This window comes from Podarcis muralis, chromosome 11 (assembly GCF_964188315.1).
Source record: "Podarcis muralis chromosome 11, rPodMur119.hap1.1, whole genome shotgun sequence".
Lineage (NCBI taxonomy): Eukaryota > Metazoa > Chordata > Lepidosauria > Squamata > Lacertidae > Podarcis > Podarcis muralis.
Window position 1 is genome coordinate 42,432,451 of NC_135665.1, and position 24,983 is coordinate 42,457,433.

Genomic DNA, 24,983 nt, shown 5'->3' on the forward strand with positions numbered 1-24,983 from the left:
TGGATCTCTTACCAATCATTATTTCAGTACCATCATTTAGTGTTTAAGATGCTTCCTGCTTGGATGATTGGAAAGGAAATAAAAACCAATGAAATGCAATAAATCTAATTTTGCTACAGTATCATCCCCTCCTTCCCAAAGCCCTCCATTTTGCCTATTGTGAAGCATGCTGGTAACATTTTGTCCTGTACTCTTCCTGGGGATTATTATTATTATTATTTTAAAAAAGGTGCATGCACACCTTTGTAGTTTGTGCATGCCTACAATGGAGAAAAAGTGGGAGAGAGGTTCAATCTCCCACATCATGAATACATTCTGTCAACTTGTGTGGATGGCAAGTGGAGGAATAGCCATTAATATTAAGACTGAAAAATGTGTGGAGGTTAATGTGCCAATGGCACCCACAGGAAAATTGAATCTGTGTGGCCCATCTACTGTATGAAGTCCCCATCTGGAAGCACCCTAAATTAACAAAGGGCATTGTTAAGTAAGACTCAACTGCCATTTCTTTCGGTTTCTACACGTCAAATGTTGTGCGAGGGAATTACCTCTTCCTTTGCCTCAGGCAGCAAAATGTCTTGGGCTGGTCCTGCTAAAATGTGTAAAATTGGGGCTGCACCTATTTTCATGTTTACTTGGAAGTAACTCCCAATAAGATCCATGTCACTTAGTAGATGTAAACATACCCAGGGTTGAACAGTAAGGTGAATTGATGTTGACATTGGAAGATACAGATTCTCAGCCTCTAAAGAGTTGGGTGTTTGACATGGGAAAGGATGAGACAGAGGGATGATTCATACAATTTAACTGGCATATTTCAAAGATGGTTTAAGTTCTCATAATGTCTTTGTACCTGATGAAAACTGAACCTGGAGATTCAGATTCACCATGTAATGTGGCCCCTTGATCATTGTATAGAGTAGCATCTTCCTGTTGCTGGTGGGCAACTTAGGGAAATTCGTTTTCCATCCACTATACTTTGGCAATGCTTGGTAGACCAATTATGTTTCTCACAATCTGAAACGGAGTACAGCATATGTTTCCGCTGTTTGTACTGCTGGAGAATGACTACACTTCAAGATAGATCACAATCTTTATTGGTGATCCACACAGGAAGTTATCAGACCATTGGATCAATTTATGGTTTGTTTGTTTGTTTGTTTCTTTGTTTTTGCCAGCACTTACCAGTAATTGACTCTTCAGGGTTTCAGACAGGAGTTTATCCCATCTCTACCTGGAGATGTCAAGGATTGAATTTGGTAATTTATGCATGCAGAGTATGTGCTGTTCTCCTTATATTTCAGGCTGTTCATCCTGCCCCTGTCCACCTGCATTGAGCAAATTTTAACTTATAGGGGTGTGGAGAGATACAGAGTCTGTGATGTTCAAACCCCTATAGTTAATCAGGGTCTCCTGTACCCAGATGTTCACAACAGATTAGTCTCTCTAATGGAAGTGTGCATCCTCTAATCATCCAGATTACAGGCATGATTCAAACCGAAGCAAGAAGAGTGTGCTATATGAAAGGTGCCTGTAGGACAAGGAATTAATTTAACAAGGGAGCCCAGATGGCCCAGACAGTGTGCTACAGAAGGGCAGAGACTTCTGGAAATGCAAAAGATGAAAAACTGCTAATCTATAGGTAACTGGGCAGCCAGAAGATATGGACATTATAAGTTTATTTTAAAAGCCTGTGTTTGCAAAGATGTAAGCATGCTTTCAAAATCAAACAGTGGTGGCTTGGGAGGTGGTCCAACTGGCTTTTCTGCAGCTTTCACAAGGAACATTTGTCCACAAGCGAGACTGTTGTACGTCGTTGCTTCTCTGAAAGGTTATGATTCTAAGCTATTCTTGCCAATGCTAACATTCCTTTTATGTCAGTAGAATGCCACGTTTTTGAAACATTGCCCTGATGTAGATGTTGGGATATTCCATCCTTCCTGTCTTGTTTGGTGCCAGGGCAGTGAGTTATAGATGGCATTTGTACAAGCGGATCATTTGTGGGGCTTGGGTGAAATTGGATCTGTATTGACTGAACATCTAATATTGAGCTTTGAGACTTTTTTTTTTTGGTACAAACTGAAGGTTGGGGGGAACATATGACCAGGGCTTTCTTCAGCCGGAACTTCCAGCACCTCTCAGGTGGGTGCCATTGCCAATATAAAAGAACAAGGGAGGCATTCATGGTGACTTCTGGCACCTCTTTTTCTAGAAAAATAGCACTGCATATGACTGACTCCTGCTCCACAGACAATCCTCCTCTGAGAAAACTAACATGTCAGGAGGAAAGCTAAGTAAAAATGTTTCATAAGTGCAGGGAGTTTTATAACAATTCAAACCCTCCCAGAAGACACTGATTATCTGTAGCCACATCAGTCCAATTTCAGTTTCTGATTTGGCATTAACCTGCTTTGGGTTGGTCACGCTGATAGATGGCCCCCACTGGGAGGACAGTGTGGTGAAGAAGCCTACTGATTCCTGGACCTCTGAGAAGCTTTTAAAACCATCAAACATGATCTGGGGAACTTGGCTATGGTGGTGCTTTAGTTGCTGCTGCATTGCTTTTTTAGATATTTGTCGTTTTATTGGTCCTCTTAAACCACCTTGAACTTCCTAGGAATGGCGGAGTATCTTTTTCTTAAGCAAAATGGGAAACAGTTAAGCTGAGCAGTTTCCACATCTGTAATCTGAAGTGGATAAGTAGCTTTACCACAGGGATGCGAAAACCTGGGGGCCTCCAGATATTGTTGGACTCCATCAGCCCCAGCTAGCATGATGATGGGAGTTGCCATTCAGCATCATTTGGAAGACTGCTGGTTCTCCATTCTTGCTTTACCACACCAGGCACCATTTTAGGAGGCTGGCTTGGGTATCCTGCTCTTCTGTGTTTAAAATGAATGGTGATTTGGTGGAGTAGAAGAAGAGAAAGGCGGCACGGGAAATGGAACCTACATAAGAGAATGCGTGTTGTCAGGATAGGAACTGGGCTCTCCAAGGCCACATTGCACTTGTTCCTACATGCTCAGTTCTTGTCTAGGCTGAATTTAATTGAGCTTGCCATGGATTTACCCCAGAACCTGTCATCACTGCAAAGATACAGTCTTGGGATATGCAGACATTACTGGTCATTCTCAGCTTTGGTCTGCCTGACCTTCTCTCTGCAACTGTTGGCTACTTATGTTTTTGCTTCCTTTGTGATTTCCCATCTCTTCCATTTCTTGTACATGGCTTTCTAAAATCTCAGTTCATCTGTAAATGCAACCACAACAGTTTCTTTAGATGCCCCCCACTTGTTGGAATGGTCTGCCTTTGGGACTTCATTATTTAACCTTTAAGAAACACCCATCCATATTGGACTTTCTTCTCTTTGAGTATTTCTGACCATGGGATCTCACCCAATAGTTCTTCAGCTTTTTGAAGAATAGTTCTTCAGCCTTCTTAAAGTCCAGATTACTCTTCCTTACCTTTGTATCATGAAACCCAAGAGCACACAGTCACTTCCTCCCATGGTTCACAGTACTTCCACTTCCACTTGGGGGGCATGGGTGGTGCTGTGGTCTAAACCACTGAGCCTCTTGGGCTTGTCAATCAGAACGTCTGTGGTTTGACTCCCCACAACGGGGTGACAAAAGCATGCCAGTGCAAGTAGATAAATAGGTACTGCTGCAATGGGAAGGAAAACAGTGTTTCTATGCACTCTGGTTTCTGTCACGGTGTTCTGTTGCACCAGAAGCAGTTTAGTCATGCTGGCCACATGACTCAGGCAGCTGTTTGTGGACAAATGCCGGCTCCCTCGACCTGAAAGTGAGATGAGCACCACAACCCCATAGTTGCCTTTGACTGGACTTAACCTTGACTGGCCTTAATCTTACCTTTTACCTTTACTTCATCAATCAGTTGCCCCCTTTTGGTGAGGGCTAGGTCCAAGATAGATGACCTTCTTGTTGCTTCTTCCACTTTCTGGGAAATGAAATTGTCACTGAGGCGCTGGAGGAATTTGCTAGGATTTACATTTTTTGGCAGAGTTTGAGTTCCAACAGATATTGGGGTAGTTGAAGCCTCCCATAACTACTATATCTCTCCTTTTTTTGAATATTTGGTAATCTGCTGTAGGAAGGCATCATCAAGGTTGAGCCAGAGCATTCTGTGAAAATTAAAAATTAAACCATCCTCCTCTTCACAGAATTTAGATTTGACCATCTTCCTGGAAACAAGGGTGCTGAAAAGAGCAGATAAAAGAATGTGATATTTGTGTGTGTGTGCGTGTTTTAAAATGGCCAGCAGTACGGCAATTCAGCAAAAAATGGATGCTTTGGCTGTTTCTTCTGTAACAGCATACAAAAATGGAGAGCTGGATATTTGTGGTGGGCTGGAGGAAAGTGAGGAGAGAACAGTACTGCCATGATCCTTCCTTGCACATGTGATTCAAATTAAATCCAGAGCTCAGATTTCCAGCTGTTTTGTTACATGGAAGCAGATCACCTGTTACTCTGTTTTAAAAAGAGAGGGAGAATGGGAGAGACTGCTTCCCTCCCCCACCAGACTCCTGTCACAGAAAGCAATTCCATCCTAAGCAGCTTAGCGTGTGGGATATCGTCTCTTTTTTATTGTTCTGTTGCAGTGCTTTCTGCCCTTCAGAGCCAGTTAGACTTGTTAGGGAGAAGCCAACCGATTGGCTGATTAAACGAGCTCCGTTTCATAAATTATAGTTCGGCATGCACTAGCACGCGTCTTGGGGCTGCCGTAATCCCAGGGGCCCGTCTGTTCCTGACTCCATGCCTGTCGGTTCTGCATCGTACATGATGTTGCACTGGAATTTCCTGTCGTAAGAAAAGCTGGCTGTTGCATCTCCAGGACGACTCTGTGAGTAACTCTGATTTCTTAAAACCTTGCGTTAATTGCACACTTTAAGCAAGAGATCCTGTAATTGGGCAATGCCACATAAGGGACAACTTTAGTGGCTGAGGGACTGCGTTGCCTCTGAATTAACTTCTCAGTCCCTAGAGAGTTAAGTCTATCTACTATGTGCAGTTAAACTGCAATCCGCTGCTGTATTTATTTTGGAAATGGTGCCGTGTTTAATTCTATGTCTGTGCTCTCTTTCACTTATTAGAAAGGGATGAGGTTGCAATATTTGTGACTTTTCCATACAGATGCTGCTTTGGATTGAAGACACATAATGTATATGTGTTACGAAGGAACTGTATTTCCTTTTTCTTTATGAGTGCTCAATGAGATTACTGTGGAGAGGGCTCCAGACACTGAATGATTTTTAAAAAGCCACAATAAACACCCCCCTCCCAAGTTTCTTCTTTTAAATATATAGTCTTTACCAGCTCATGGCAAAGCCTTAAGCAACTTTTTTTATTGAAACGCTACTTTGTGCTCACCCCTTTTTATAGAAAACTAAATGCCACAAGCACTTCAGAATTTGAGCTGCAATTTTATGTGCTCTTCCTTGTGGCTAAGTTCCATTGAACTTACTTCTGAGGAGCAGATTGCAAGGCTTTTAGATACAGTGGTATCTCAGGTTACAGACGCTTCAGGTTACAGACTCCGCTAACCCAGAAATAGTACTTTGGGTTAAGAATTTTGCTTCAGGATGAGAACAGAAATCGCTTGGCAGTGGTGCGGCGGCAGTGGGAGGCCCCATTAGCTAAAGTGGTACCTCAGGTTAAGAATAGTTTCAAGTTAAGAACGGACTTCCAGAACGAATTAAGTTCTTAACCCGAGGTACCACTGTAGAACCAATTATTTCATTGTAAACCCACAGGTGAGGCCATGCCTCTTAACTTCTGTATGACACCTAGTATAGTGATCAGCCTGATTATAAGTAATAAATTAAGAGGAGGAACTTAAAATAATAATTAAAAACTATGGAAACTGCTGCTTGGGATTTTCAGTCTATGTCTGAAGTCGCAATCATATTTACTAGGTAGTAAGTCTAACAGAATACAATGGGGCTCACTTCTTTATAAACCATGCTTAAGGGTGTCCTGCACTTTAATGAAAGCATCCCATAGATTCCTGTATTGGCTTTTGAGTATTGCCAGGTGCTGCAGAGATTTTAAGACACTGCAGCAGGCATTTGGCTTCCCTTCCAAACAGTAGAACCGAAAGTGGTCTGGGGTTGTTGTTTTTTGTTGTTGTTGGCTAGGCATGGACAAACTGGGCAATTTCAGTCTCTAAGGTATTTGGAGGCTGCGTCTTGGTTCACGTGTTCATTCAAGAAGTGCAAACCTGGTAGTTTTTCATTAAAATGCAAACAAAATCAATTTTGTCCTCCATCTCTACTTGTGGCAAATATAGTTGGGCCATGCTATTATTGCAGTTATTATTTTACGGAATTTTGTATGGAAACCACCAGTGTGTCGTGTCCTCACAACCATTACTGTCCAAGAGAAACCAATATTCATAATGCTTTCTAGGAATTTTTAAAACAGGGAAAGTGTCTGTTTGTGTTGCAACTGTGGAACTTTCTTTTAGCATAGATTAGAGTCCGGGCAGTTTCTTGATTAGTGATTCTCTCCCTTTCCACAAACACCTCCCCCAGTGCATTGGTGGAACAGAAAATGTAGCCTGCAACTTGAATTCCTGTGCTCCCAGGTTAGCAGATATGTCTACTTCAGTCCTTCTGCTTTGATGACTGTAAATGGTTGAAAAAGTTTTAGTTCTCTCTCTGCATTTTAAAAGTCCGTAATCGAGTAAGATTTGTGCTAAATGTTTTTGACCCTTCGGACGAACTTCATTTCCTGGTTTGATGCGTTGCTTGTATAGCTTTGTATTTCCTTTCCACATTTTTTTCTGTCCAAAATGTTACATTTAGGTAATCCTCCGCTTCCAAGGAACAGACGCATGGGGCAGTTTTCAGCACGAATGTATCAGAAGGGGAGGGAGAGCGCGGCAGACGTAACCCAGTTTTTATTAGATGGGTTACAATATATACAAACTATTCTGCATGCCTTCAAGATAGCTAATGCAGCCGTTTATGAAGCTACGCCTGTAACTCTGTCATTAGAAAGTTTGCAATGGCAGTGAAATGAGCTTCGCAGATAGATGCTATCAACATGTGCTGTGAATCAGCCAAGCCTGCACCATGACTGATGCTTTTAGGGCTTATCTAGATCATTGGATCATAGCATGGTGCCTTTTGCATTTTACCCTTTCTAGGAAATTTATTTATTTATTGAATTTCTGTCCCGCTCTTTCTCCCAAAGGAGCCCAGCGTAGCAAACTGGTGGAAAATGCTACTCAAAACAGGTTTAGAACATTTAAAAGAATTTTTAAAAATCCGAAAACATTTAAAGGCATTAAGAACACCTAAAAGCATGTCAAATAATTGCATCACAGTTAATAAATTTAAGATAGCCGGGAACAGTCTCTTTCAGCTACCTAAATACCTAGGTGAACAGGAATGTTTCTTCCTAAAAATTAGTGAGGGAAACAGACCTGTCCCACCAGGGAGGACATTCCACAAACGGGGAACCATCCCTGAGAAAGTCCTGTCACCTGTCAGTGCAACCCAGGCAGTTCCTGGGAGTGGCACCCTGCCCAGAACAGGTTGTTCACTTAATTCCCTCCAGCCAGGGCACCTCCATCATATCAAGATTCAGCCTTATTGGCTATATCCAATCCTTCACTGCTTCCAGACATTGGCCCAACACCTGCACAGTCTCTCCTGAGTCAGATGGAATGGAGAGATAGAGCTGTGTGTCATCAGTATATTGACAACCTGGCTTCCCCCAAAAAGTCTTGGGCAGTGCTGGACAACACCATGCTCCAGATCCCTGGACGACAGCTCCCAGCAGTTTCACATAGATGTTGAATAGCACAGGAGACAGAACGGGTGCCTGTGGGACCCCCACAACTCAAAAACCACATGTTTGAGCAATATTCACCTAGTGCTGTTTTCTAGTTATGACCTCATAGGTAGGAGCAGAGCCACCACAATACAGTGCCTTCAACTTCCTCAGTTGCTATCCTGATTAGACATCTGCAAATAGAACCAGATAAAGCAATGAATATACCTTTGTTTCCCAGAGTTTCTTAGGAAAGAGGGATTGGTTGTTAAACCACTCTGAGAATTGTAGCTCTGAGAATTGTCAGGCACCTCCTGACAACTTTCAGGGCCCTTAAGAAACTAAACTGCCCCAGATTTTTTTGGGGGAAGCCATGGCTGATTAAAGTAGAATAATGCTGCTTTAGAAGAAAAAACTGGCCCTATAAAGCTCTGTTGGAGCTTCCAAATGTTCAAAGAAGGGAGGAATGCAAAACCACGCTTTGGTTCATTCATGGTATCCCTTTCCTGATTTGAACTTTTTTGCATTCATCGCTATGGGTTTGGCTATGTACTGTGTATCCACATCTGGACTGCCAACTGCAGAGGCCTTTTGGGATACTAGACTAGATAATTGGGCTTGGATAAATGAGATTCTTTTTAAAAAGCATCTCTAGTGTCTCTCTTCAAGGCAAAGTAGAAAATCTAATGCTTTTTCCATCATTAGCATGTTTAGGGTCATGTTCGCAGCACTTATAAACATTGGCAATGTGGATTATGAGTGTGACACTTTACTGGTTAGAAAATAGATACTCAGACAGAGACTGTTTTGGAAAGTTTTTGCAGGGAATGTTTCTGGTCACACAGACACTGAAATCTATTTTTCATTGCTACAGTGCTTCCTATTCAATCAGTTGAACCATTTTGCAACCTCTTCCCCAAGCAGATACTGCTAGCCTGTTGCAGAAACAATTCTTGATCACAGAGGCGGAGCTAGCTTAAGGTTACCAGATTTTTTTTCAAAGAATCAGGGGACACTTTTTTTTTTTGAATAGAGAAAAAAAAAGTTATTAAAAAAAGTTACTATTTTTTTTTTTTTTTAAGGTAAAATCTTCTCTTCTGTGGTCTCTGTCACACAGCCTTCCTTTGGGCCCTGGCCTGCTCTCTTGGAGCACTAGCCACCGTGGAGTAGGCTCAGGTCGGGCCTGGGCTCGGCCACGTTTCCTTGCCCTCCCGGTGCTCTCCTACCTCCCCTCATAGGTGGCAGCGGCGCAGCATGGCAAGGTCAGGGCTCCTCTCTTTTTTCTCCTTTCTTTCTTTCTTTCTTTCTTTCTTTCTTTCTTTCTTTCTTTCTTTCTTTCTTCTCCTTCTCCTTCTCCCTGCGTTGGCTCCAGGGTTCTCCTGGCCCCAGAGCGCCACTGGGCAGTCGGCTGGGTGGCCAGGCGCTCTTGCTCCCGGCTCGATTTGGGTCATGGGGTTCCCCCAGTTAATGTGCCGGGCGTCCCCGGTTCCCCCTCAGCAATGGCAGTGGAAGTCTAAGCAGCCCGGAGCCAGCCTGGTAGCGTGGTTGGCTCTGGCTGGCTTCAGGAGTTGCCTTCTGCCGTGGCGCCGCCATTTTGCCTCGCCGGAAGTCCCCATATGAAGTGTCTTGTGCCGTTGAACCAATCACACAAGATTCATTCCCTACTAATAAATATACAACACTTAAAATATAAATCTGGGGACGTTAAATGAAATCCAGGGACATTCTGGGGACAGATTTTGTCTGGGAACAGATTTTTAAATCCGGGGACTCTCCCTGGGAAATGGGGACGTCTGGTAACCATAAACGAGGTGCTCCGGCATCCGGAGCGGTGCACATGCTGTCCACCTGTGGGGTGGGGTGGGGCTAGCTACCTGTGGGGGTGAGGCAAGCCTCCTAGGGGGGCACCTCCCATGGTAAGCATCCCAGGGGGGTGGCACGGCGATGTCACCCCCCTCAGGGATGACACCCGGGGAGGGCAGCACCTACTGCACCCCCTTTCTCCACCAGTGCTTGTTTAAACAGGTATAGGAATAAATTATACTTTTTGGGGGTATGCAGTCAATGGAAGTTTGCTTCTTGGACTTTGTGGTCTCAAATGGGGATCCTGGGCATTGCTTTGGATCAGGCTTCCTCAACCTCGACCCTCCAGATGTTTTGAGACTACAATTCCCATCATCCCTGACCAGTGGTCCTGCTAGCTAGGGATCATGGGAGTTGTAGGCTACCGAAGCTGGTTTTAACCAGCAATCAGTACTTTATTTTTACTGTTTTTGTTGCTCAGATATATTTCTGTTGACTCAATAGAATGCACTGCTGTTTCCACTTTGATTAATTTACCTAAAACATTTTTTTATTAAAAAATAAAATAAAGCATTTTAATTCTACTCTTTGGCTGAAAAAGACTTCCAGAGTGGCTTACAGATGACCAGATAGTTCCTGGCATCAGCCTTGCCATCTAAAAGGCCCAACACAAAAGGAAAAAGGGACTGAAAGTTTCTCTATTTGATATCTGATCTGGAAGTTTTATGAAGCTGGAGGGTTGTTTATAAATGTATTACAAACTCTATAGTGCGGGTAAAGCAAAATACTATGAAATACTATCCTGTAAACCAACACTTGGTTTGAAATAAAGGCTTGAGGTATGTATATCTGCCTTAAGAGTTTCCACTTAGGCCTGCTTTTTATCTGGAGAAAATTCAGCGTCATTTGCTTCAAATGAGCTCAGCGATCTCTTTCTCTTGAATCCTCTTTCATCTCTTTGCAGCTTAACGCTTTCTTTGAAAAATACACACACACACACACACACACACACACACACACACACACACACAGACATTAATCACAAATGTATCTGCTTTTTTGTTTATCTCTTTCTGCTTTGGGGAGTATACTTTCTCAGGACAGTCTCTGCTCTGCCAGAAAAATAGCTGGCTGTATTTTCCCTGCTTTGATATAAACAATTTATTGTATAAAGAAAATGTTTTGTCATATTTCATGATATAGTGCTATTAAAGCTATTTCTGGATCCATCCAAAGCCGTCTTGGAGAAACACAAGGCTCTTGTTTTGAAACTTTCACGTTGGCTGCAGTTAGGTATCCCATGCTATGATGAAGACAGCCATTGTGGTGGTGGGGTTAGTGTGGTGACATCAGTCTGGGTTTCAATCCTCACTTAGCCACAAAGCTCATTGCGTGACTCCGAGGTATCATAATCTCTCAGCCTCACAGGATAATTGTGAGGATAAAATGACGGGGAGGTGGTAGAGGGAAACCTTTGTTGTTGTTTCCAATCTCCTTGGAAGAAGGGCAGGGATAAAAATGTAATAAACAATACCACAATGTAAGCAACTATCAGTGATTAATTTCCAACACACCACAGCTCAGACGTACTAGAAGCCACTGAAAGAATTGCCTCCTTCACACATAACAATAAGCCAAACCCATGGCTTAGTGTGAAAGAACAAGTGGGCTGGTGCACACCAAGAAAATCATGGCTGATTTGCTCCTCCCACTCAATTCTGCTACGGTGCTACCAGGAGATGAGCCATGATTTGGCTCAGTATTGCATCAGAACCTGGGCTCATGGGTTATCTCCCAAAGCCCCAAGTGGCTTTGGCCTTGTATACCTGAAGGCGTGTCACCGCATCGTTCAGCCCAGACACTGAGGTCCAGCTCTGAGGGCCTTCTGGTAGTTCCCTCGCTTTGAGAAGTGAAGTTACAGGTGTGAGAGGAGCTCAGCAGGCACACCAAGCCATTGTTTGGTTTTGTGTTACCTGCAGGCCAGGCCAATGTGTGTTGCAGTGCTTTGAATGCTAGAAATGTACAACATGGGTGCTGTTTTCCCACAGGTTTTGTGGAAGCCTTTGCACAAATAACTATATGCATGAGGGCTTCAAGGCTACAGTGCTATATTTGCACATGCAGGATCAGGGATGAGGCTGATCAGTGTGGCTGTGCTCATTGATCACATATTGATAAACTTGGGAGCTGTAGTGCTATAATATTTCCCGTTATCAGTTCTAGTTGTATAATAATAGTGCTGAGATAGAAAAGTGTTCCCTGTTAAAAGTCCTGCAGGTGGACTGGTATCTAGTGGGGTCAGATTTGGGTCTGTGTTGGCCAGTTCAGATTTCCTCTCTGTCAGATTTCCTTTCTATGATTCTGTGTTTTGGATTGTTTTTTCTGCCATGCCACTTCACTGAGGAAATGATGAACTTGATGCAGTGCGAAAAAACCATTGAGGGATTTTGTCACTCACAATCTCTTTGGTGGTACCATACCTTGCAAATACAGTTTTGCATTGTTTGATTACTGATTTAATTGTAGTGTCCTCAGGCTAAAGTACTAATCTAATCAACTAGTTTTTTTCCTTAAAAATTCAAGTAAGCCTGTTTTCCGGCTTCTGCCAAGACCCGTTTTAGAATTTAATGGTTCTCTTTTTATTTTTAAATTTTGAAGCTATGACCATGTTTGATATAGAACTATCTCTTGTGTCTGTTTGCAGGTTTAACATTAACCATGAATTAATTAATGAACACATGGTAACCTTCATTAAGAAAATTATGCAATTTGCCATGGTTACAGTCACTTCTAGAAAAGCCCAGATAAATCCTTTCAATTGATATTCAGGAGGAAAGGATCATGGGATTTTGGAAATTGACCTTTTGAACTTTGCTGTCTTGTTAAACTTAAATTGTTTTCAAACCAAAAAATTAATACCCAGTGCAAAGTGTACATATGTCACTTAGAGCTAGTAGTCTCATGCCAAGTAGGTGGGCACCTTGTTGGCAGAGAAAAGTTCCCATGCAGTTTGTTTTGCAGCAAATACTATGTTATTCTAAAATGTACATGGTTATTTATGTAATTTACCTAAATTATGAATTTAACATGTTTAAAGATGTAATTCTTTCCACATAATTTCGATGCAAAGGCCATTCAGGAAATGCATTTTAAGTAGGAAAGCTCCCATAATCAGTTATGTATCATTTGCTAAATGAACACACACACCAGTGAATACTCATCATCAGTATTCACTGCTTTGATTTCCGTTCGAGACATGAGAAGAGTAAGTCAACACCATCAATCTCCACTTCTGTTTCCGTTTTTGTTGGAATTCTCTGGCATTTCTTTGCAGAAGCTATATAAGAAGCAGATAGTTCTATACAAGTCAGTCAATGAATGATTTGAGATTCCCAAGAGAAAGAAATACATTCTGCACACTCTTGTTAATGTGAAATACACCTGTACCAAGAACCTGAATTAGCTAAGCCCATCACTCACTGAAGGACATGGAAGCCTAAACTGTATGCATTCACTTTTTAAAAAAGATACAGTGACGCTTAGAGTATTTAATCCTTTCATCTCCCCCTCCCTGAACAAAATGCCATGCATGATGTATTAACTTAGCTTGGGCTGATACTTGAACATCTGTGCTTCGTTTTGACAGATGGCTCGTCCTCTAATGTCCCAGACCAAAAGCACAGTGTGCTGTCATTGGTCATTGTGTGTGTTTTAAAAACCTGGCTCAGCTCCAGCCTGTTGGTGTATGACATTTGTAGCTGTGTCCTGCCCTGTGCCTGGAGATGTATAATGGAAGCTATCATATGGTCAGATCTTATCCGGGTCTAATTAGGGCAAATGGTTGTAATTTATTGCCCTGGCTATTTACAGATGACATTTTACATAATGGTTATATGGCTGTCGCTTGCAACAACCCATGTAATGTATTGCAATAACAGTTACTTGGGAGCAGTGCTGTAACAGTCAGGGGATGATGTCTTAACAATAATCCCTAACTGAGGTTGATGCTGTATAAAGAAAAATAGGTTCTTCATACAGTTGAAAATGCTTGTAAATTGCACTAAGTTCCATCCATAACCAGTGTTAGGAGTGATCTAGATATTGTTTTTTAGATAGAGCTGAATTGTTGCTGTTATTACTTTAGAAAGTAAGAATTTTCTATCCCCAAGAGTAAATCTCTTCTTGAAAACATCCGGATTTTAAGTTCCTTGAAGTATTGGTCACAGAATCTGTATGCTGCATACATTTTTACAAGATCCCTCTCTCCCATTGCAGTGTGAATAATAAGTGCAACAGTAGGTATAAATAATGGGATTTTAAAAAGCAATAAGGAAAATGGCTTGGGCCCAGACTGCCTGAAAGATAATATTTCCCTATATGAAGCTGCCTAGGTGCTAAGATCCTCAGGTGAGCACCCATCAACTTCAGAAGGAGTGGTGGTGACGACACGAGACAGAGCCTTTTCTGTGGCTGCTCCCATATTGTGGCATTCCCTCTAAAGGGAGGTTAGATTGACTGCCTCTTTGTTATCCTTCCACTAGCAAGCAATGACCGTCCTATTCAGACAGGCCTTTGATAACTAAGGGGCAGACACTGCAGTTTATGGGGCAGCTGTCAGGACAATCTGTGTTTTAGTTGCTGGTTCTATATATGTTTTGATATATTTTAACTATTGTTTTTAACTAGTTTGTTTTTCTTAGTCGGTATTATGTGTTTTTAAATGCTGGAATCCCAACTTGAATTCCAGCGTGGGAGAAAGGCAGGATTCAGATACATTAAATAACTAAATATTAAGGAAGATACACTGAATAAAAGATAAATAAGAGCAATGGGCTGCGCCATAAGCTGTTGTTGCTGTTTTGCAGGTGTGAGTCAGTTGCATACTGGCAAATTCGGGTTGGGCAACAAGAGTGGATGTGGTACTTATGTGCCACAAAGCTATTTGCACACACACACACACACAGGTTTTTTGTGGTAAGGAAAGTTTCGGAAAAAATTGCACTGGAAAGTGGGGAATGAAAACTGTGACATGTATAACCTTGCGACATGCAAACAAGTCAGGATGAATGCTCTATAGCTGAGTTATCTGGAAGTGGCCTGAGTGCTCTTGTACATCACTTTTCACCGAAACAGAAATTGCAGGAATCTACATCACAGGGTTGCTGCAAGTATAAGCAAATTAAAATGAAGAGTGCAGTGTCCCTTTGTGTTCATACTAAAAAGAGAAGATGTGGTTGCCACTTGTTTTTACTAGCCCTGCTCTTATCACCTGTTTAGTTTCTGTATGCCCAGCTGCTTTTAAAAGCGCAGGAATGGAATCAATAAAAGCTGGTAACTGCAAGCTCTGATGAAAAGTAGCTATGTCAGACAAAAACAGCCAGCAATCTGATGTTAAGGGTGGTCTATTAGATGATAGTCCTCCATATTAAATTGCTGTAATCGTACAGTGAGAAACAGAATTACCAAAAATCTGAAAAAAATAGTAACTGAACATAGGCATAAAATAGATGTCTGCATTTGATTTGATCAAAATATATTAGTGGTTGTTATGCAGAAACATGAATTGATGGTCTTTTTATTAGCAAGGGACTCACTTAAATTGGCAGGCAAAAATGGAATTATTAAAAGGCAGAAATAAATTGGTTTCTACTTTTGGGTGGTGGTGGTGGGGTGGGGTGTGTGTGTGTGTGTGTGTGTGTGTGTGTGTGTGTGGTTACAGTTTCCAGTCAGGCTCACTTTTAAGTCAGTGGGCTTTTTAAATGAGAGCAATGAGACCTCACCTTGAAATATTTCTGAAAATATTACCCTTTCATTCCCACTAGAGATCATCAGAGAAGGGAAAAATTGGCCTTGGCATCTTTAAACTTGGATTAGTGAGAGCATTTTTTAAGGATTTGTGCTGGCTTTTTAGAACAGTGGGGAATTCTAATTTTGGGCTTAGCAGGATATTAGGATCTCAGATCAATATCGGGAGAATTTCAAAGTATTAGGAGCGAAATGTTACATAAAGGATGCAATCTGTTGAGTTTCTGGGAGCTGGCATGTTATGGTAACATATCTGCCAAGAAGCAACCAGGGATTCCAGTGTGTGTAATCCTCTTTATACAGGGACAACGGGAAGCTACTTCATCCTGAGTCAGACTATTGGTCCTTCAAGCTTTGCGTTGTTTACTCTGGGCTCTCAAGGGTTTCAGACAAGGGCGCTTTTCCCTGTCTGAAACCTACTTGGGAGATGCCAAGGACTGAACATGAGAGATATATACTGTATATATATTTCCAGTGCATATGGAATAAATTTGCTGTGTTCCAGTAAGGAGACCTACTTGTGAGCAAGCAACAACACCTAGATTGGAGCTTTTCATTTCATTTATTTTTTGCTATTGGGGAGCAGTCTGGAGAACAATCAGCTATGTATGTATACAGTGTTGGCTCCAGAATTGAGGGGGGAGGGGCTTTTGGACAAGATCTGCTTCCTAGGCCCACCTCCTCACCACTGTTGCTACCTGTCAGGAGCAAGCCAGCAGTAGCTCATACCATGCAAGTTGGAGTTAACTCTTTATTAGCAAAAACACGATCTGCACAGGAGTGTCAGGCCTAATGAGCATCTCATCTCCAGTAGGTCTTTCCCCCATGAATCAGTTGCTGAGACTGCAAGTCCCTGCTTCTCCACAGCCATCTAGGTCTCTTCCTCTCCAGGGCTTTTTTCAAACAGTCGGAGGCTGTGCCTGCATTCAGTCAGTCTCTCCTCTGCTCTTTTCATGCCTCTTTTGGTCCTGGGAGACAAAGGGAGAGGGGAGCTTGTCGCAGCAGGAGGGGCATCTAAATTTGGGGTTACAGCATGCAGGGAGGGAGTGGGTGGTTTGATCTTCTGCCCCATCACCATCTTTCCCCAGACTCAGAGGTGACCAGTGATAGCTCAGCTGGTTAGAGCATGGTGCTGATAGCTCCAAGGTTGCAGGTTTGATCCTCATATGGGACAGCTGCATATTCCTGCATTGCAGGGGTTGGACTAGATGACGGTTACCAGATTTTTTTCAAAGAATCCGGGGACACTTTTTTGGGGGGGGGAAGAGGGGGGGGGAGTTGTTTAAAAAGTTACCTTTTTTTAAAAAAAAGTAATAGCTTCTCTTCTGTGGTCTCCTCTGTCACGTGGCCTTCCTCTTGGCCCCGGCTTGCTCTCTTGGAGCGCTAGCTACTGTGGAGTAGGCTCGAGTCGGGCCTGGGCTCAGCCACGTGTCCTTGCCCTCCCAGTGCTCTCCTACCTCTCCTCAGCGGTGCAGCAAGGTCGGGGCTCCCCTCTTTTTTCTCTTTCTCTCTCTTCCTTCTCCTTCTCCCTGTGTCGGCTCCGGGGTTTTCCTGGCCCTGGAGCACCACTGGGCAGTTAGCTGGGTGGCTGAGTGCTCTCACTCCCGGCTCGATTTGGTCACGGGGGGGGGGGGTGTCAGCTGTTCCCCCAGTTGATGCGCCAAGTGTCCCCAGTTCCCCCTTGGCAGGGGCAGTGGCAGTCTCAGCAGCCCAGAGCCAGCCTGGTAGCGCAGTTGGCTCTGGCTGGCTTCAGGAGCTGCTTGTTGTCATGGTGCCCGCCATTTTGCCTCACCAGAAGTCCCCTTATGATGTGCCGCTGAACCAATCATGCAACGTTCATTCCCTACTAATAAATCTACAACATTTAAAATATAAATCCAGGGACGTTAAATGAAATCCGGGGACATTCCAGGGACCAGATTTTGTCCCCAGGAAACGGGGACATCTGGTAACCATAGGCTAGATGATCTTCAAGGACCCTTCCAACTCTACAATTCTATGAGTCATGCAGCATTTACTGATGTGTGGGACAGAACCCCATTGATGCCATTGAATAGTTTGCCTCTGGAGGACCGCAGGTCCAACCTATGATCTAACTGTACGTCTAAATCAGTCATTGGGTGCAATCCAGTAACAACATGTTTTATCCTTCTGGTTTTAACATGACCTGATCCTATACATATTTCTTTGGGCTATGTACTGCTGCGTTCAGTGGGACTTGTCCCCACGTATGCGTACACGTAGCCTTAATTGCTCTCAGTAACAGCTAAGAGCAAATTAGGTTTACCTTTGTGTTCCTAATTTCTAGCATTTTTAAAAAGTACAGTAGTATTTAAGTGCATAATTGCATTCTTAGTCTGGGCAAGTTCAGTTGGCAGCTAAGGTGTAGAAGTGACCTTCAGGGTCCATCTATATTCTGGACTTCATTCAGTGTATTCTGTGTTGCAGGGAGATTGAGGATGATGGTTGAACTTCATCCTCTTCCTTGTGATTGAGAACCAGAAATCAACTTGCACCAGTAGGTGTTTATTTACCTCCACTGTTGAAGGCAGTATGTCCTTCAATACCAGTTGTTGGGAATCTCAAGTGGGGAGAGTGCTGTGCGTATGGGGTGATGATGTGTAGACCCCAGAAATAGTCCTATTGTCTGACTGTATCTGCGTGTGTCATTATGAATTTGGAATTTGGAATCCCAGTATCACGCCAAACCCCTTTCATGCCATTTGAACAACACAGTCCCTCCGCCCTTCTTGGGGGGCGGGTGGGGAAAGCATTCTTCATTGATTTTCCTTTGAAAATATGTGTGCCATTGATTTGGGAGGAAAATATTTTCTCAGCCAGAGAGCTGAATGTGTGAGACTCTGGCCAAACCTTGAACATTGCCACGTTCACAGGTCCATCACTAGTCTTGGAGATCTGTGAACAGAATGGATGTATATAAAATAAACAAAGAGCACTGAAGCAAAATCTTGTCCTGAGCCAATAAAGAGTAGAGCAAACGAGAAGCGAGAACCCTTGAGCTTGGTGGATATAGTTTCTTTTAATTAACTACATTGATGGAGAGCAGGCTTTTAAAGGTCATTTCCATCAGCAGTGATATTTGATGTCTGTTGACAAATGAATGCTTTCTGCATTTTTCCCATGTCTTTGGCATGCTCTCAAATGGCTGAAGAGTACACAGTCATTGGGAAATGCAGCAACAAAACACTTAACTGTCCTTGTTCCACCATAGGCAAACATCTGAAATTCTTGATCGTGCTGTAGATTAATTTGTTTTTTCCTTCTTAAATGTTTAGTCAACACACAGCTTTCTGTTTGCCTGCATATAGATATTTGACAGTAGAAAACTCAGAGTTAGTTGTCTGTTAGCCTGGAAAGACGTGTAAGATTCCTCCACCAACCACCATACTTCTAAATCCATACTTCTAAATACAGTGGTAGTTTGTGCCTATTGGGACAAGTAAGGTGGAAGGTAGGGAGCTTAACAATAGGTGCAGCCAGAACCAATGAAAGGCAGGACTGGATCCAATGGCAGGTAGAACCAACTAATTCTAATTTTGACCCCATTTTCTTCTCTGCTGAGTTCTGCAAGGGCAACATGGAAATTAAGGAGGAGCACACACAGAAAGATCGTTCAATTATATTTTAGGATGCAGGCAGGTGAGTTCAGGAGGAAGCTGGATGAGAAAGCTATAGCTCTCCAGAAGTTATTGGATTTTATTCCCATAAGCCCTAGTCAGCATGGCCATTGGTCAAGGATATTGAATTTTATTCCAGCAGGATTTGGTGGGTCATAGGATCCCTACCTCTGATTCAGGGCTCTCTAGGTAATAACCAGTTCTGTCAGCGCAAAGGTTTCTGCTTGTGCAATGGAACGTTCTCCCACTTCTCCCTCCAGGTAGCCTGAATCTTCTAGGGACTCCCTCAGTCCTCTGGAACTGATTTGGGGGAAGAGATGGGAAGTCCTGTTGTGCAATAGGAAATCCTTGGTAGTTGAATACTATGCCAACAGTTTGTAGCATGCCTGTATACATACTGGTAATCATTCCAGGTGTTCTGAAACTGGCAAAAAAATGTTGTTGCAGCAGTGTTCCTGTGGACATTCTAGATACTGTGTTCTGGACCAAGTAAAGCTTACTGAGACTGCCAAGAAGCAGCCTTGTGAACAGTATGTCACACCAGTCCATTCTTGATGTAACCAAAGCATGTGTCACTATATGATTTCCCTAGAAACATGTGCTTATGGTGCACCTGCCTCATTCTGGGCACTGCTGTTCTCTGACCACCCAGAAGCAGCTGCCAGGAGTTAAGACCCTGTTATAACTGTGGCATCCAAGTCGGAGCAGATGGAAGCAATTTTATCCACAAAATGTTGAGTAAAACTGTCGCAGCAAGTGACTGGGCATATCCTCTCCTAACAACATAAGGACTTTCATGATGTTACACATTTCTTACGAGTAATTGTTCCACTGGACCACTCTGTGTGAACACAATGATGGCAGAAAAGGAAAATTTCTTTCTTGCTATTTCTGCCACAGAACAGGCCCTCAGGTGGGCTCTAGCATGTGTTTCAGTCAGGCATGTCTTTTTTACTCCACTGTTGCATTGTTTTCCACCCTTCCCATTTCATTTCCTGACTCCCTGAAAAGGTCAGGTTGACTCTGCCAACAGGAAGAGGATTACTGGGAGTGCTTTTGTATTATTATAAGAATTTAAGGTCTCAAATATATAGAAGAAGAAGAAGAAGAAGAGGAGGAGGAGGAGTTTGGATTTGATATCCTGCTTTATCACTACCCTAAAGAGTCTCAAAGCGGCTAACAATCTCCTTTCCCTTCCTCCCCCACAACAAACACTCTGTGAGGTGAGTGAGGCTGAGAGACTTCAGAGAAGTGTGACTGGCCCAAGGTCACCCAGCAGCTGCATGTGGAGGAGCAGGGAAGCGAACCCAGTTCACCAGATTATGAGTCTACCGCTCTTAACCACTACACCACACTGGCTCTATAAATTAAATGTTCATAAATTTACAAGGCAAACACATAAATTCACAAGGCAAACACATAAATAAGTATGTAAACCACGTGTCCGAAAATAGTACAGGAGAACAACATTTGGATGGGTGTGGCACCCGTGTGATATCACACAGTGGGAGGAGCCCTGATGGGGTCTGTTGTGCCCTTTGAAAGGCCCAACAGAGCCTAGTTGGAGCTGCAAGAGGGTCCAATGGAGCCTGTTGCTGCTGCTGCAGGAAGGTCTGATTGGGCCCAGCCGGCTGTGGAGTATTGAGGGGCCCCAGCCCCCTCATTGAAAATAAGTGTCAGGGACACGCCCAGCAGAGAGGAATCTCCAGAGGAAGAGGAATTGGCTGCACCTGAGTTGCCAACTTCAGAGGAAGATGAATTGTGGCTGCACCTGAGTCGCCAAGAAGTAGGAGGCGGAGCAAGCGATTAGAGCAGAGGCGGGCCAGCAGGAGGCGGGGAGGGACGTGGCGTATATCTGGCCTTGGGAGGGGTCAGAAGCCAGTCGAGTCAACTGACTCCGACAGTGAAGGATGAGTTGTGGAAGCTTGGACTGCTGTAAGCCTGTTATTGAGAAATAAACCTCAGCTACTTAAACTTCCAGCATTCCATGTCTTGTGTGGGAGAAGCGCTAAACCTGGCAATAAGGGGCACTCCCCCCCCCCATAGATGGTGTGCCTGTCCTACAGCAAACATATAAAATGTATATGTATATGTATATCTGCTAACCTAGTTTTTGGAGACTCCAGAGAAGTTGAGACCGACCTTGTTAAGCTTGCCAAGAGCCTGGTAGTCTTGCAACAACGTTTTCATCTAGCACAGGGAACTCTTTAGAAAATCTATTTTAATTGCTGGATGAGAACAAAGGCACACATTGGGAGATTATTGCATTACAAAAGGAGGGGATCAGCCTTAAAACCAGCTGTCTTCTGCTTAGGGCTGCATCAATGTAGAATAAAATGTCAAGCGTGTTTGTGAAGGCACATTTAAGCCGCATGAAGACTGAAGCCTCTTAGCCAAAAGTGGCCCAGCACAGGAGGGGTGGAAATCCTCCTGGCCTGTGGGTGTAATACTAGCGGCAGGGAGACCATGATCCACGTAAAGGTGAGGGCTTAGAAAGAAGATGAACTGGTGGCGAATGATAAATGTTTGCATATAAAGCAGAGCCTTGCTTATTTTGATGAGTCAGAGTTGAATGAGGTCACCGAGTACTTGTACATTTTTTATTGGAATATTAATGTCTGAAATTACAGACAGCCTGTCTGTGGCTGTACGCACTTCAGTCCTGATATGCTTCTTTTGAAGATTCACTGGAAGTTTTTCAAAAGGACTGAAATATATAGACTCTACAGAAATATATATAAGACTCTTCTGTTGTGCTAAGTGGGGAGGCACAGCAGAAGGAGGTCAGGTTACCTTAATTGCCAACCAGGTAATTTAGGGAATGCAGGGACGCAGGTGGCACTGTGGGTTAAACCACAGTGCCTAGGACTTGCCGATCAGAAGGTCGGTGGTTCGAATCCCTGCGACGGGGTGGGCTCCCGTTGCTCGGTCCCTGCTCCTGCCAACCTAGCAGTTCGAAAGCATGTCAAAGTGCAAGTCGATAAATAGGTACTACTCCGGCGGGAAGGTAAATGGTGTTTCTGTATGCTGCTCTGATTCGCCAGAAGCGGCTTAGTCATGCTGGCCACATGACCCAGAAGCTGTATGCCAGCTCCCTCGGCCAATAAAGCGAGATGAGCGCCGCAACCCTAGCATTGGCCACAACTGGACCTAATGGTCAGGGGCCCCTTTACCTTTTTAACAATGCAATAGACAGCCTTGTGCCTTTCTAGGACCCTTAGTATTTCAGGACCCTTTAGTATGCATGCCTAGAGAGACCAGGCGTCCTAACCATGCGCAAAATGGAAGCTGGGTATCTCCACTCCTTTGTTCTTTATGTGCAGGAAAGGAGACTTGAGCTTTTATCGCAAGATTTAAGGTTTTGCTCCTCTCCCCTTCAGTGCTGCTGTTTTAGTGGTGCCTGGCCGTCTGGAATGAGTCTGCGTGCCACTTCCTCCCACAGTCCCATGGAGAGATAACCTGCAAAGCTGTGTCAGGGGGAGGGCCCTCCCCCCCTTGAGCCTGCAACAGCCTTGCCCCAAGGGAGCACTGAACCCAAAGTTTCTTTTCATGATGTTAAACAAGTATTGCCATATATTTCTTAGATTTCTTGGATTTATTTTCCTGCTTTTATTTATCTGCCTTCAGACCCATTTAAGATTTAAACACTCTAAAACAGAAGGCCACAGGCACCAGGCTGTGGTTTTGAAGTTTGATTAAAGACTGGACAGACTTTTCTTCTTTTGCTTATGGTACTAGATGTTCCTCATTTCAAAGAATGCACGACATCTGGCAATTACACTTTCTGACCTCAAGGTTTATTATTTTAACTTTGCAAAATGGCTGTAGCCTGGGGGAAAGCCCACTACATAATGAGCACCCAAAGAGGTTTATTCCTGCTCAGCACGTGCTGTCAGCTTTTGAAAGTGCACCCGTGAGGGTGTAGGAAGTTGCTCCACGCATGGCCCTCCTTCCCAATACGTGATCTTAGGTGACAATGCTATGCATCCATTTGAAGTGTGTTGACCAAGCTATAGACACCGGTAGAATGTCTCTCAGAGACAGAGTTCGGGGGAAACACTGTCCTTCCTTGTGTCCAGCAAGACGGATTTGCAGAGTGTGGATTGGTTGGCCCTCAAGGGTCATCATTTGTGTTTCTCAGAGCAGGGCTGATTGGTGGCCCTTGTATTGGTCAGACAGACAGCTCTCAGAGTGGGTTTTTAAATCTGAAAAGACAACCTTGTTAATTAAAATAACAGCAGACCAACAAATAATGTTTTGAGCAGATAAAAATGCAAGTGAGGGGCTTGCTTGGGTGTGGCACTGTAAGTCTCCTTCCCTTTATTCTTCCATGGAAAAGGAAGGAGAGGAGGCTTGAGGTTCATCTCAGAGAGATAAAAAGCATGATGCTCATTCCAGTGGCTGTACATGTGTCCCAGAGCAGGGCCCTATCATTAGGCAAAGTGAGGTGGCTGCCTCAGGTGGCAGATAGCGACCTAGGAACCTGCTTTATCCCAAATTGTTTGCCTCTTTGTCTACAGCAGGGGTCAGCAACCTTTTTTAGCTGTGGGCCAGTCCACCATCCCTCGGACCATGTGGTGGGCTGGACTATATTTTGAAAAAAAATATATGAATGAATTCCTATGCCCCACAAATAACCCAGAGATGCATTTTAAATAAAAGGACACATTCTACTCATGTAAAAACATGCTGATTCCTGGACCGTCTGCGGGCCAGATTGAGAAGGCGATTGGGCCGCATCCGGCCCCTGGGCATTAGGTTCCCTACCCCTGTTCTACAGTGACTGGCAGCTGCTTTGCAGGATTTCAGACAAGGAGCATTTGCAGCCTTGCCTGGAGATGTCAAAAGAAACCAAAATTGACAGATTTGTCTATCTGTAGGCACTAGGAAAAACTGGGCTTCTCTTCTTTTGCTGAGGCCACTAGCATTTCATTTTCCCTCAACCGCTTCTCCTTGTGATTCTTCCTGTGACTTTGAAAGGAAGTAGAAACAGACAGAGACATTTCTATTCAAGCTAGCTTACTTTCACCTGTCACTTTGTCAGTGGTTCATGGTGGCTAAAAGGCAAAAGATTTATACGGACTGAAGAGAAACCAGAGTTTGAGGTGGCATACAGAAATGTAGCAACAGAAACCAGACCTCCAGTGTAATGGTCTTGATGTTAGTTACAAGATTAGCATTGCAAATAAAAGTAGAGAGTGAAGTTCAGAAGATGATGGGAATGCAAATGAAATGAGCGAATGCATCACAGTTTACTTGAATGGTACGCATCACCATCTAACACTATGAACCTATGTAGGTCTAGTCAGAGGCAAGCCCCATTGAATACAATGGGATTTAGGGATGTGGAAATAAGTATTTCCAGTCTGTATCAGTTTTGCATGTAATTATTCCTAAGTCCATTCCACCCCATGTTAATCTGCATTTTTTAAATAAAAATGTATGAACACTTGCATTACTGTTGAATTCCCCCCTCCATGATACATGTTGTCTGCATGCCTTATCCCAAAATAGCATTTAAGCACATCTTCTTATATGTGTGTTGGTTAAGATTTTTGAATCAAGAACTGTATTGCAAAATTTGGAATACTGTAAAAATGGAAGGATGACTTTGTTCAGATCTGCCTATTAATCTGGAAACTGAAAATCATGTCAATTCAGTTTAAAATGTGAACTGGATAAAATCCTTGAGCGTTCTTAATGGGACTTACTCTCAGGTAAACATGTATGGGACTGCATCCTAAATCACATATTCATCCAAATCAAAGGCTTCAGAAATGAACAGCTTTTCTACATAGGTGATGTAAATTCAGCACAGTGGGTTGTATCCAGCACATACAGGGAATAGATCCTCAATGCACTTAAGTTAGTAATGTCATTTGATTCCTATTGGCCTACTCCAAGTATGACTTAGTTGGAAATAACCCAGTGAATTGTC

The 24,983-nt window shown here is 43.3% G+C and overlaps 1 protein-coding gene across 3 annotated transcripts in view; it reads left to right on the plus strand.

Annotated features, from left to right (window-relative positions):
* Positions 1–4,541: 4,541 nt before the first annotated feature.
* Positions 4,542–24,983, plus strand: part of PDE4D (phosphodiesterase 4D) — a 606,101-nt gene continuing 585,659 nt past the window's right edge. Inside the window, exon 1 of one of the 3 annotated variants that reach the window (XM_028749380.2) lies at positions 4,542–4,863. The gene's annotated coding sequence lies outside the window, so the exon portion shown is untranslated. The remainder of the gene's footprint in view (positions 4,864–24,983) is intronic. The other 2 variants (XM_077936364.1, XM_077936354.1) reach the window with 2 other exon arrangements.